Source organism: Mirounga leonina, unplaced genomic scaffold, assembly GCF_011800145.1.
Source record: "Mirounga leonina isolate KUSES-001 unplaced genomic scaffold, KU_Mleo_1.0 Mir_180, whole genome shotgun sequence".
Lineage (NCBI taxonomy): Eukaryota > Metazoa > Chordata > Mammalia > Carnivora > Phocidae > Mirounga > Mirounga leonina.
In genome coordinates, this window is record NW_023270469.1 from 12701988 (window position 1) to 12713848 (window position 11861).

Sequence of the window (11861 nt, forward strand, 5' to 3'; positions counted from 1 at the left end):
CATGAAGGCAGTTTCATTCAGTGTCACTGGTATTCAGAAGGTAAGGATTTCTTAGGCTAGAGATTTCATGAAGGAGCGGAGTTTGCTTCTGAGAGACAAGTGACAAGAGTGCCACAGGCAGTGGAAAGTAATATTAAAACTAAAATAGCTTCTCCAGGATAAATCCTGGAAGGGCAGTGAGGAGAGCAGCTTTGCCCTGTGGACAGAGAAAAGTCTCATGAGGTACAAAACGAAAACCTGACTGAACAGTGTTTGGATTTATTAGTGAACAGTCACAGATTGTTAAATCACAGAAAGGAAGTGGTGAAATTGGGGGGGGTTTTTGGGGGGGGGGGGGTAGTCTAGCAGAGGTATGTAGGATATATTGGAGCTGGAAAAGGCAGGCATCTGAGAAAACAGTTTGAAGATGATCGCATCAGTCCCATCACAAAGCAAGTGCCAAGATGCCACTGATTGTACTGAAAGTACAAAAGAAGTAGACTGGAGGGATATCACAGCAAAAATGATGGGCTTTTATACCTACTTGTTATTCCAAAAAGGATTTGTGGCTCTAAAAGATCCATTGTATAAAATTCTGGGGAGAAACCCAAAGGGAAGGTTTGGAAAGAACACATGCATCAGGAATGAGTCTCATATATAGCATGTATGATTTCAGGCCTGTCACCTCTGCAAGCAGGGACTTGGCCCCTCTTTAACATCTTACAGATTTCTGGGGTCTTCAGGTTTCTCTTGGTCCTAGACACAGATGTCATGTTCTTAGGAACTTTGCAGTTTTACCTGACTTGGCTTTTTCTGCTTGAGAATAATTGTTCTTTATTCTGTTGATTGAATCAGAGTGCAGCATCTTCCAAAAATGACACAATGGAGGTAAGGGAACCAGAGGGGCTGATGCTAGAAGACTCCAGTACCTTGCATTCCCAATCCTGAATCTGGGACAGGGCTTTCCCAGAGTAGCTTCAAACACTTTGTTGGAAGTCAGACCAAGTGGAGATCTGCTTGGAGGGTATTTGTCACACTCAATACCTATGCCCTCTTGTCCTCCAGCCCCTGTTGCTAGATGCTTCTGCCTTGGCTTAGAAACCATTCTGGTGTGATTATTCATCGGAGCAAGGGGTTTCTCCATAGTAGTTCTAGTTGTAAGACGGGTGATAGGAGTAGTGGAGGAAAATATTAGATGTGGTCTGAGATTGGTGACTGTTTGGGTGTCAGCTGCTCAGGTGAGATCATTCTCTTTTCCACTTTAGCCATCTCTCTCAGGCAGGATGGCAGATCTTTTGTTCATGCAGATCTATAGCCCAGGGCTACTGTCATCTCCCTTAAGAAGGTGGGGTGGGGGGCGGTATTTAAATGGAACTCTCCTGGAAGTACCAGTACACATAAAGATAGAACTGTACTGTTCTATCTTTATTCATATGCTTCCACCATCCTTGGAATTCTCCAATTGGAGAAAAGCCAAGTAGTCTCAGGTTAGCTTATCCCTGAGAGCACACATCCCCATGCTTAGGCTTGAAAGAACAAGAGTCACCTCTGGTCAGGTGTGTGGTCAAGTGTGGTAGGTGTGTTGTCCTCTGGTCTGCGTTCCTCTCAGACACCAACAGCTTCTAAATTTACACAAGAAATGTCCTGATAAACCAATGCCAATTGAATCCAGGTTTAACAACAGAATAGGTCCCAGTGTTCTGGCACTGTTTTAGCTTCTAAAACAAGTAAGGTTATGCTAGAGGGACCAATATTGTTCTATTCATCTGATTTTGTCTTTAATGCCCATGGAGGGGACAACCTCAGAAACAGTTGCAGTACCTCTAGCCTCCTGGTTCATTAGTCCTTTCTTTTTTTCAGTAGGCTGACGCAGGGCTTGAACTCGCAACCTTGAGATTAAAACCTGATCTGACCAAGAGTCATATGCTTAACCAATGAAGCCACCCAGGGGCCCCTCATTAGTCCTTTCAGGTTAACTCTTCCACTCTGTCCAGTTACCATTTTAAGACTTCCACTCACCTCCACCTTCCAACTCCATTATCTCCATACTCGGAGTAGACAATCAACACAAGGAAACTCCCTCAGCTTTCTGCCACCAGACCTTTCCCCAAGCACAGCTATCCTTCCCTCTCCCTCCTATTACAATGGGAGAAGTCCCTATTATCTAAATTTCTCTACCAGTGCACCAAATTCCCTTTCCTGTGGCTGTTTAAGGACTTGCTCCATCTACTCCCTCTCATATTTTCAACCTCTCCCACCCCACTAGCTGGTTCCCCTCCCCTCAATTTTTCCGTGTGTGTGTGTGTGTGTGTGTGTGTGTTTGCAGTAGTAGTAGTAATAGTAGTAGTAAAATACAACAAAATTTACCATCTTAACCATTTCTAGGTGTACAGTGTATTGAATACATTCATAATGTTGTAAGGCCACCACCACCACCATCCATCTCCGTAATTCTTTTGGATCTTGCAAAACTGAAACTATACCCAAGGAGTAGGGGGAGGGGAAGAGCGAGAGGGCGAGAGAAGCAGACTCTCCATTGAGTGCAAAGCCCAACACAGGGCTTGATCTCACGACCCTGAGATCACGACCTGAGCTGAAACCAAGAATTAGACGCTCAACCGACTGCGCCACCCAAGAGCTCCTAAAAAACACTTTTGAATTATATTTGACTCCTCAACAGCATTTAGCACTATAACAGTCCCTTCCTCTAACCACTATTCTGGTGACTAAAGTGACACCACACTCACTGGTCTTGCTCTACTCTGACCACTTCTCTTGTCTCCTTGGTAGGCTTTTTAATTTACCTCTTAACTTTTTTATTTACGTCTTAATTTACCTCTTACCCCTGCCTCTCTGCCTACTTGTTCTGTCAAATAAAGAAATTAAAAAACAAACAAACAAAAACTGCCCACATGACACTTGCACTTGGGATGTCTTCAAGGAATCCTGTACTCAACATACCCAAAATTGAACCCATCATCTTGTACTACCACCAAATACCATCACTCCAAAAAATTCATGTTCTGCTCTTGACTCTTCCTCTAATTTTATCTCACAAAATGGCACTACAATTGTCTGTTGCTTAAGCCAGAAATCTGGATTCATCAGGAATTTCCTGCCCCCCCCCAACCAATAATCTCCAAGTCCTTTTGTATCTATTATCCATTGCTGTGTAACACATAACCCCCAAAACAATGGCTCAAAAGAACTCCGTCTGGGTGGCTCTGCTGGTCTCTCCCAGGCTCACTCACACAGCTGTATTCCCCTGGCCGGTGTCTGGGCTCAGTTGAGACAGCTGCGCCCCTCCATGTGGTCTTTCATCTTCATAACATGGTAGATGGTCTCTGGGTTTCAGGAGGGGAGAGCAGAAGTTCTAAGTTCTCTTAAAGCCTTGGCTCAGAACTCCCCAGTGCACTTTTTTTTTAAGATTTTGACAGAGAGAGAGCACAAGCAGGGGGGGTGGCGGTAGAGGGAGAAGGAGAAGCAAGGCTCTCTGCTGAGCAGAGAGCCCGATGTGGGGCTCGATCCCAGGACCCTGGGATGACCTGAGCTGATGGCAGACACTTAACTGACTGAGCCACCGGAGAGCCCCTCCCCAGTACACTCCTGTCACATTCTTTTAGTCGAAGAAAATGACAAGGCCAGTGCAGAGATGGTACGGAAATAAATATCTTCTCATGGGAGGAACTTGAAGTATCTGTGGCTTTTTTTTTTTTTTTTAAGATTTTATTTATTTATTTGAGAGAGAGAGAATGAGACAGAGAGAGCACATGAGAGGGCGGAGGGTCAGAGGGAGAAGCAGACTCCCTGCCCGAGCAGGGAGCCCGATGCGGGACTCGATCCAGGGACTCCAGGATCATGACCTGAGCCGAAGGCAGTCGCCCAACCAACTGAGCCACCCAGGCGCCCTGTGGCTATTTTTAATCCACCACCTTCTATCGGGTTGAACCAAATGGGACTGTTTGACAGTTGTTGACCTACAAAAGTGGCACTTTTATATGGTTCAATCTGACGTTTCTTGAGTTCACCCTGGTCTAGATCACCACTGTCATCTGTCTACTACATTAGCTTCCTAGCAGTCGCTCCTGCCTCCAGTCAGATTTTCCTCCAGTTCATTTGGAGCCAGTGTGGTCTTTCTAACATTTGAGTCTGATGATCCCACCCTCCAGGTTAAAACTATCGGGGCGCCTGGGTGGCTCAGTTGTTAAGCGTCTGCCTTCAGCTCAGGTCATGATCCCAGGGTCCTGGGTTCGAGCCCCGCATCGGGCTCCCTGCTCAGTGGGAAGCCTGCTTCTCCTTCTCCCACTCCCCCTGCTTGTGTTCCTGCTCTATCTCTGTCAAGTAAATAAATAAATCTTTAAAACAAAAACGAAACAAAAACCATCCCCTGCCCCCAAACACACTTTCCATTTTTCTTAAGTAAGCCCAGAGGCACCTGGGTGGCTCAGTCCATTAAGCATCTGCTTTTGGCTGAAATCATGATCCCAGGGTCCCAGGAGAGAGCCCTCTGTCAGGCTACCTGCTTGGTGGGAAGTCTGCTTCTTCCTCTCCCCTTGCTCCTCCCCCCACTCGTGCTTGCTAATAAATTAAATCTTTAAAAAAAAAAGGGGGGGGGGATGCCTGGGTGGCTCAGTCGGTTGGGCATCTGCCTTTAGCTCAGGTCGTGATCCCAGGGTCCTGGGATTGAGTCCCGCATCAGGCTCCTTGCTCATCGGGGAGCCTGCTCCTCCCTCTGCCTGCCACCCCTCCTGCTTGTGCACTCTCACTCTCACTCTGACAAATAAATAAAATCTCAAAAAAATGATAAGCCCCAACTGCATAACATTGTATGTACTAACTAGGCTCTCTAGATCAGGTGCCTCACTTGCTTTACTTTCTCCCTCGTACTCTCTGCTCCACTATCACTGAAATTTGCCCTTGTGCTGGGCTAGGTCTCAGAAGTTGGTGGTCCTGTGCATTTCCCTCCCCAATTTCTTTTTTTTTTTTTAAAGATTTTATTTATTTATTTATTTATTAGAGAGCGAGCGAGAGAGAAACAGCATGAGAGAGGAGAGGGTCAGAGGGAGAAGCAGGCTCCCCGCCGAGCCGGGAGGCCGATGTGGGACTCGATCCCAGGACCCCGGGATCATGACCCGAGCCGAAGGCAGTCGCCCAACCAACTGAGCCACCCAGGCGCCCATCCCTCCCCAATTTCTTGAAAGCATATTTCCTCCCCCAGCCCACTTTGAAGCCAAAACAAAAATTCAAAGATAATGCAAGGACTTAAGGGTGAGGTGAAGGGGTTTTCACCTCCAGGACTGTGGCTAAGACGAGTGTGGGGGGAAAGAAGTTAACTAAAAATGGGAGCCCTCCAGTGCTACAGGCAGCCAGGGAGCAGTGTGGAAGGAGCTCAGAGGATACTCCCTCTGCTCCACCCTGGGGAGCTCAGTCCTCATCTCTTGGAAGTCCCTCTATCCCCAACAGAGCACAGGAGACTGGGATACCCCGCATGGGGAGAGAAGCCTGGAGGGAGAACTCACCCCTCCCCAAGATGCCCCCTAACAACCTGTGACCAGTTGCATCCACTGATTACACTTCTCCTTGGAACTGCTCTCCCAATCCTTCCCTTTCTTCTGTCTCTTCCTGGTCCTTCCCATTTCAGTGGTAAAAATCATTTCTTCATGAAGGCATGCCTTACTCCCATCATAATCTCCCATCATGCCTTGTACTTGCTTTATTAACATTGTCAGGTAACCTTCTAAAGGTCTATATGGATTAACTTATTAACTCTTCATAACAAATGTTATGATTCCTATTTTACAAATGAGCAACAGGCACAGAGAGGTTAAGAAATTTGCCCTACAACATATAGCCAGGAAGGAGCAAGCCAGGCCTCGTGCCTGGGCAGTCTGGCTCCAGGGTCACGTTCTTAACCACTAGGCTATATCTGCTTCATACACAAATATGCCTAGGTTTAAGACTGTTTGTTTGGTGTCTGTGTCCCTCGTACTTAAGTACAGTAACGGCAGGAAGTAGTTTTACTCAATCATCACTGAATTCCTGTCAGCAGGATGGGTTTTACAGAGAAATCTGCTTTGCTAATGTGTTAATGAATGAAAACATGGAATACATTTTACATATTTTCTTTTAAAAGTATCCCCAATCACTTTTTCATACAATTTTTTTGTTATTATCATTATAAATTAGTCATTAGACCTTTGTGGGCCAAATACAAACTTAGTCTGGCTCCTGCCATTATTCCTGTTATTTTCCAAATCCTTACAGCATCCCCCTTCCCATTCCCCTCCAATTGCTTCCTGTACATAGAGGCATCATTAGGGAAAAGTGGTTCCCACAGCAGAGCCACCATCCTATCAGGCCCACCCCCACCAGAGGCACAAGCATTTCAAGTCCCTGTACCCATTTGCTCAGAAGAAATGACACCACAGAGATAGGTGTGTCCATGAGAGATGGTTATTTGTTGATCACCAGTTCATTCACTGATTCATTTACTACCTAATTCCACAACTGTTTACTGTGTCCCTGCTCTGGGCAAGATGCTGGGGAACCAAATGTGAGTAAAATAGGTAAGGTCCCTGCCCACAGGATTCCCAGCTGAGTGATGAAGTTTAAAGAATCACGTGATCGGGCAATTCCATGGAAGATGCAGTTCAAGCTCACCCAGGCCCAAAGTGTCAGTTAAAAAGTACCCCAGGAAGGGGTCCCAGGAATGCTGGCCCCTCACTCTGCCCTTAGTTTCTGGTTTTCTTGCCCACTGCTTTCTGAAATTGGGTTGCCCTGAATTCAAATCCTAAATTTGCCACTTATCAGGCCATATGATACCTTGGAAAACTTAACTTCTCTGAACCTCATTTTCCTTATTTGTAAAATGGAGATAACAGTAGTAATGTTATGAGAATTAAATTAGGTAATTCAAGTAAATCGTGTCGGATGCCTTAAAAAATGTTAACACATTATGTTCTCATTGCCCAGTCTAGCTGAATCAGACTTAGGGCAGGAGACTCTAGTCTGCAGCTTCAGGAGAATTTGCCCTTCCTGTCAGTCTCCAGTCTGCAGAAGAGTGGGATCCTCAGTGGCTTCTGGCTGGATGCCCTCCTTTTGGAATATAAATGCTAACTGACAGGGAAGTGATAGCCTTGGCAAAGAGTTCCCTATTGCCCAGAGTTGCTCTAAAACAGGTTGGCTGGTTTCATTGTCCCAGCTGGAGCTTCAGCCTAGACTTCCCTGAGAGCACCCACCTGGGCTAAGGAAATGCCCACTAGCCTTCCAACAGGTATAGGTGGTGAACTAAAAAGAAATTTCAGTAAACACCCTACAAATCTAATGCAAGCAAAAGTCCTACCCTCAATTCCCCTAGAGACCACATTTAACTTGAGGAGTTGTGTCTCAGTGGAAACAATGCAGGTATCACCCTCTCAGTGACAGAGCAGTTGACTTTGTAATAAAACAGCCATCAGGGGCACCTGGGTGGCTCAGTTCGTTAAGCGTCTGCCTTCAGCTCGCTCAGGATCCTAGGGTCCTAGGATGGAGCCCCGTGTGGGCTCTCTGTTCAGCAGGGAGCCTACTTCTCCCTCTCCCTCTGCCTGCTGCTCTACCTGCTTGTGCTCTCTGTATCAAATAAATAAAATCTTAAGAAAAAACAGCAATCAAAAGAGGACAGTGGACACCCAGACTTCAATTGTGCTCTAAGCAAGATCCTCTGCCCCCAGAGAACTTAAAACTGAGTCTGTTGGTGTTGCTTTTGCTTTTCTTTTTCTTTCTTTCTTTCTTTTTTTTTTTTTTTTTTGCTTTTCATGAGAGTTTGCTGCATAGATATTTGAGGTAAGAAAGACTGGGAGTGGGGCGCCTGGGTGGCTCAGTCATTACACGTCTGCCTTCGGCTCAGGTCATGATCCTGGGGTCCTGGGATCGAGCCCCGCATTGGGCTCCCTGCTCGGCGGGAAGCCTGCTTCTCCCTCTCCCACTCCCCCTGCTTGTGTTCCTGCTCTATCTCTCTCTCTGTCAAATAAATAAATAAAATCTTAAAAAAGAGTGGGAGGGAGAGCTGCTTCAAACTCTAGTTGTTGTTTTTTTAAGCAATTGTTACAATAGTAAGACACAAGAAACATTCCTCAGAAAACCAATTAGCAGTCTCCCCCAGGGCTGCTGCCCCACACAGAGTTAGACCATGGTGCTGGCTCCTCATAAACAATGTAGTTTCCCAACTCATTGGTGCTAAGGATGCTGGAAATTAAACTAGTTACTTAGGAAGACAATATGGCATTTGGCATTCTTACTTCTGTAGCATAGGGCATACTTCTGTGCATGCCTTCTGTTTCAATGAGTGGTTAAGAGTTGAGAAAACATTCTAAACCCCTCACAAACACTTTTTACAGTACAAATTGTTACTACCTATATTTTTAAAAATTTTTTTCATTGCATTGCCTTGTAACCAATACTCCAATTAAGATACAGAACATTTAAAAAATAAAAAAGATACAGAATATTTTCATCACCCCTGAAAGTTCTCTTTTGTCCTTTCAACCAGTCCTACTCACCCCAGCCCATTCCCCAGCAACCACTGTTCTGATTTCTATCACTAGAGATTGGAAATACATACTTATTTTTCTTTTTTAAAGATTTTTATTTGACAGAGAGAGACACAGTGAGAGAGGGAACACAAGCAGGGGGAGTGGGAGAGGGAGAAGCAGGCTTCCCGCAGAGCAGGGAGCCCGATGCGGGGCTCGAACCCAGGACCCTGGGATCATGACCTGAGCCGAAGGCAGACGCTTAATGACTGAGCCACCCAGGCGCCCCTACATACCTATTTTGAACTTACATAAACGGAAACGTGTTATGCACTCTGTTTCTGATTCTTTTGCTCAACATAATGTCTATAAGACGGCAAAGCTCTCATTTCTGTTGCTGTATTCATCAGTACTTCATTCCTTTTTTTGCTTTTTAAATCAATGTTATTGGGAAGTATAATTTATATACATTAAAATGGCTTTTTAAATATACAGTTCCACTAGTTTGTTTTGTTTTTAAAGATTTCACTTATTTATTTGAGAGACCGAGAGAGCACAAGTGGGCGGGGGAAGGGGCAGAGGAAGAGGGAGAAGCAGACTCCCCACTCAGTGGGGAGCCCAACGACAGGCTGGAATCAACTGAGTCACCCAAGTGCCCCCAGTTTCACGAGTTTTGACAAATTTATACATCTACGTAACCAAGACCCCAATCAAGATATAGAACATTTTGGAATGCCTGGCTGGCTCAGTCGGTGGAGCAGATGACTCTTGATATCAGGGTTGTGAGTTCCAGCCCCACGTTGGGTGTAGAGATTACTTAAAAATAAAATTTAGGGGCACCTGGGTGGCTCAGTCGGTTAAGTGTCTGACTTCGGCTCAGGTCATGATCCTGGGGTCCTGGGATCGAGTCCCACATCAGGCTCCCTGCTCGGTGGGGAGCCTACTTCTCCCTCTCCCTCTATCGCTCCCCCTGCTTGTGCTCTGTCAAATAAATAAATTTTATTTATTTGACAGAGAGATAGAAACCACAAGTAGGCAGAGCAGCAGGCAGAGGGAGAGGGAGAAGCAGGCTCCCCACTGAGCAGGGAGCCCGATGAGGGGCTCGATCCCAGGACTCTGGGATCATGACCCGAGCTGAAAGCAGACGCTTAACCAACTGAGCCACCCAGGTGCCCCAGAATAAATAAAATCTTAAAAAAAAAAAAAAAAAAGATATTTCTGTCACCCAGGAAGTTCCCTTGTGTCCTGCTCAATCTTCCTTCGTCCAGGTGCATTGCCCCCAGATGATTGTTCTCACTAGAGATTTCCCTTTTCCTATTTTTGACTTGCATATACATGGATCCTACAGTATTGCATCTCTTATGTCTGACATCTTTCCTTCAATACAATCTCTAAGATTCACCTACTTCATCATGAATAGTTTATTCCTTTTTATTGCTGAGTAGTAATTCAATGAATAAACATACCATAATGTGTTTGTTTTTTTTCTTTAATTTTATTTATTTATTTGACAGAGAGAGACACAGCGAGAGAGGGAACACAAGCAGGGGGAGTGGGAGAGGGAGAAGCAGGCTTCCCGCCGAGCGGGGAGCCCAATGCGGGACTCGATCCCAGGACCCTGGGGTCATGACCTGAGCCGAAGGCAGACGCTTAATGACTGAGCCACCAGGCGCCCCTACCATAATGTGTTTATCCGTTCTCCTGTTGATGGACATTTGGGTTTCTAGTCTGGGGCTATTTTGACGAAGTTTGCTATAAACATTTGTGTACAAGTCTTTCTATGGACGTATGTTTCATTTCTCTTGGATAGTAACTAGGAGTAGATTTGCTGGGTCACAGAGTAGGTGTAGGTTTAACTTCGTGAGAAACTGCCAAACATACAAAACCACTGTGCCATTGTACATTCTCTGCAGAAGTTTATGAGAGTTCCAGTTGTTCCTGACAAAGTTTCCTTGCTTGACCAAACTTTAGTCAGGTTCTTGAACCTTCTACTAAGCCTATCTGTGCAGTTCCTAAAATCCAATTTTAGCAAGAACCACCCCCCACACACACTTGGTATTTGGTCACCCTCAATATCTGATAGGTTCTTCATCTTTGCACCATCCCCCGGTGATGTCTGATGTCTTACCCTTCATCAGCAAGAATCCTATTAGGTTAGCTTAACCAGAATTCCCCTACACCTTTACGTTTCCTCTTAGTAATTTTCCATCCACTGACCACTCCCCACCACCACCACCCTGCGCCTGGGCTATAAGTTCCCTTTCATTCATGCTGTGTCTGACCCTCACTGAAAAATCCCATTGTAGTGGTCCCTATATCTATCTCATGTGCCTTACCATCTCTACCATGTCGTTGAATAATTTTTTAACATTCCACATTCTTACCAACACATGGTAGATTAATTTTTAATTTTAGCCATTCTAGCAGTGTGCAGTGGTATCTCATTGTGGCTTTGATTTGCATTTCCTTAATAACCAGTGATTTCCAGCTCTTTTTCATGTCCTTACTAACCACGTTATCCTCTTTTGCAAAGTGTTCAAGTCATTCATACGTTTTGACATAAATGTTGCAATTAAAAATGCCCTGAAGTAATACATTCTGAACTAAAATCTGTATTAAATCTATTCATCCACACATTAAAAAATATCGAGAGGCTACTATGTGTCATGAATTTTTCTAGGTTCACAAATTCGTTGTGACTAAGAGATAAAATTTTGCTCTTGCTTGAAGAGTTCATATTCTGGGGTGGGATACGAGAGATAGAAAGCAAACCGAAAGCAAACAAGATCATTTTTGATGGTATGGAGATGCTCACTGCATATTAATGATAAAACGTTGAAAACAACCTATAACCCCAAGGTGACAGAGGTAGGGGAGTTAGGTAATTTATGCGATATGGGTTTGATGTACTATTAAAATGTCATGAAATCGATAATTATAACACGAAAAAATACTTAGCCATATAATAAAAAGGTCAAATTTAAAATTGTATGTGTACGTTTAGGTCTATGTAAAACACCCGTGCTTTGATGCATATGGATGAAGACTGGAAGGACCCAGAAGAAAAATATAACGCTACTGTGTGAACTCGAAGTGGTGGAATTACGGGGGTCTAAGGGCTCTTGGTTTCGTTTTGATTTTTGTTGTCTTACAGGCTACCGCGTTCTTAACAGCAGAAACCGGCCATCTACAGCATTCTCACGGGACTTACCTTAAGTCTTTAGAATTCACAGAGACACGTGACAGGCTTAAAATAAAACATGGGTTACTTCGTGCGAAGTAAGGCAATAAAGTGAGGACTAAGAGTTTGACTTCGCAGAGCTTGGGGACTTCAAGGCGCGAAGAGACTGCTCCCGGGGAAGTCGGAGATAGACT

General features: G+C 44.8%; 1 protein-coding gene across 1 annotated transcript in view; it reads right to left on the reverse strand.

Annotated features, from left to right (window-relative positions):
- AARS1 (alanyl-tRNA synthetase 1) overlaps nt 1–11835 on the reverse strand; it is a 62164-nt gene extending 50329 nt beyond the window's left edge. The window contains exon 1 of the mRNA XM_035024795.1: nt 11698–11835. The gene's annotated coding sequence lies outside the window, so the exon portion shown is untranslated. The remainder of the gene's footprint in view (nt 1–11697) is intronic.
- Nucleotides 11836–11861: the final 26 nt, after the last annotated feature.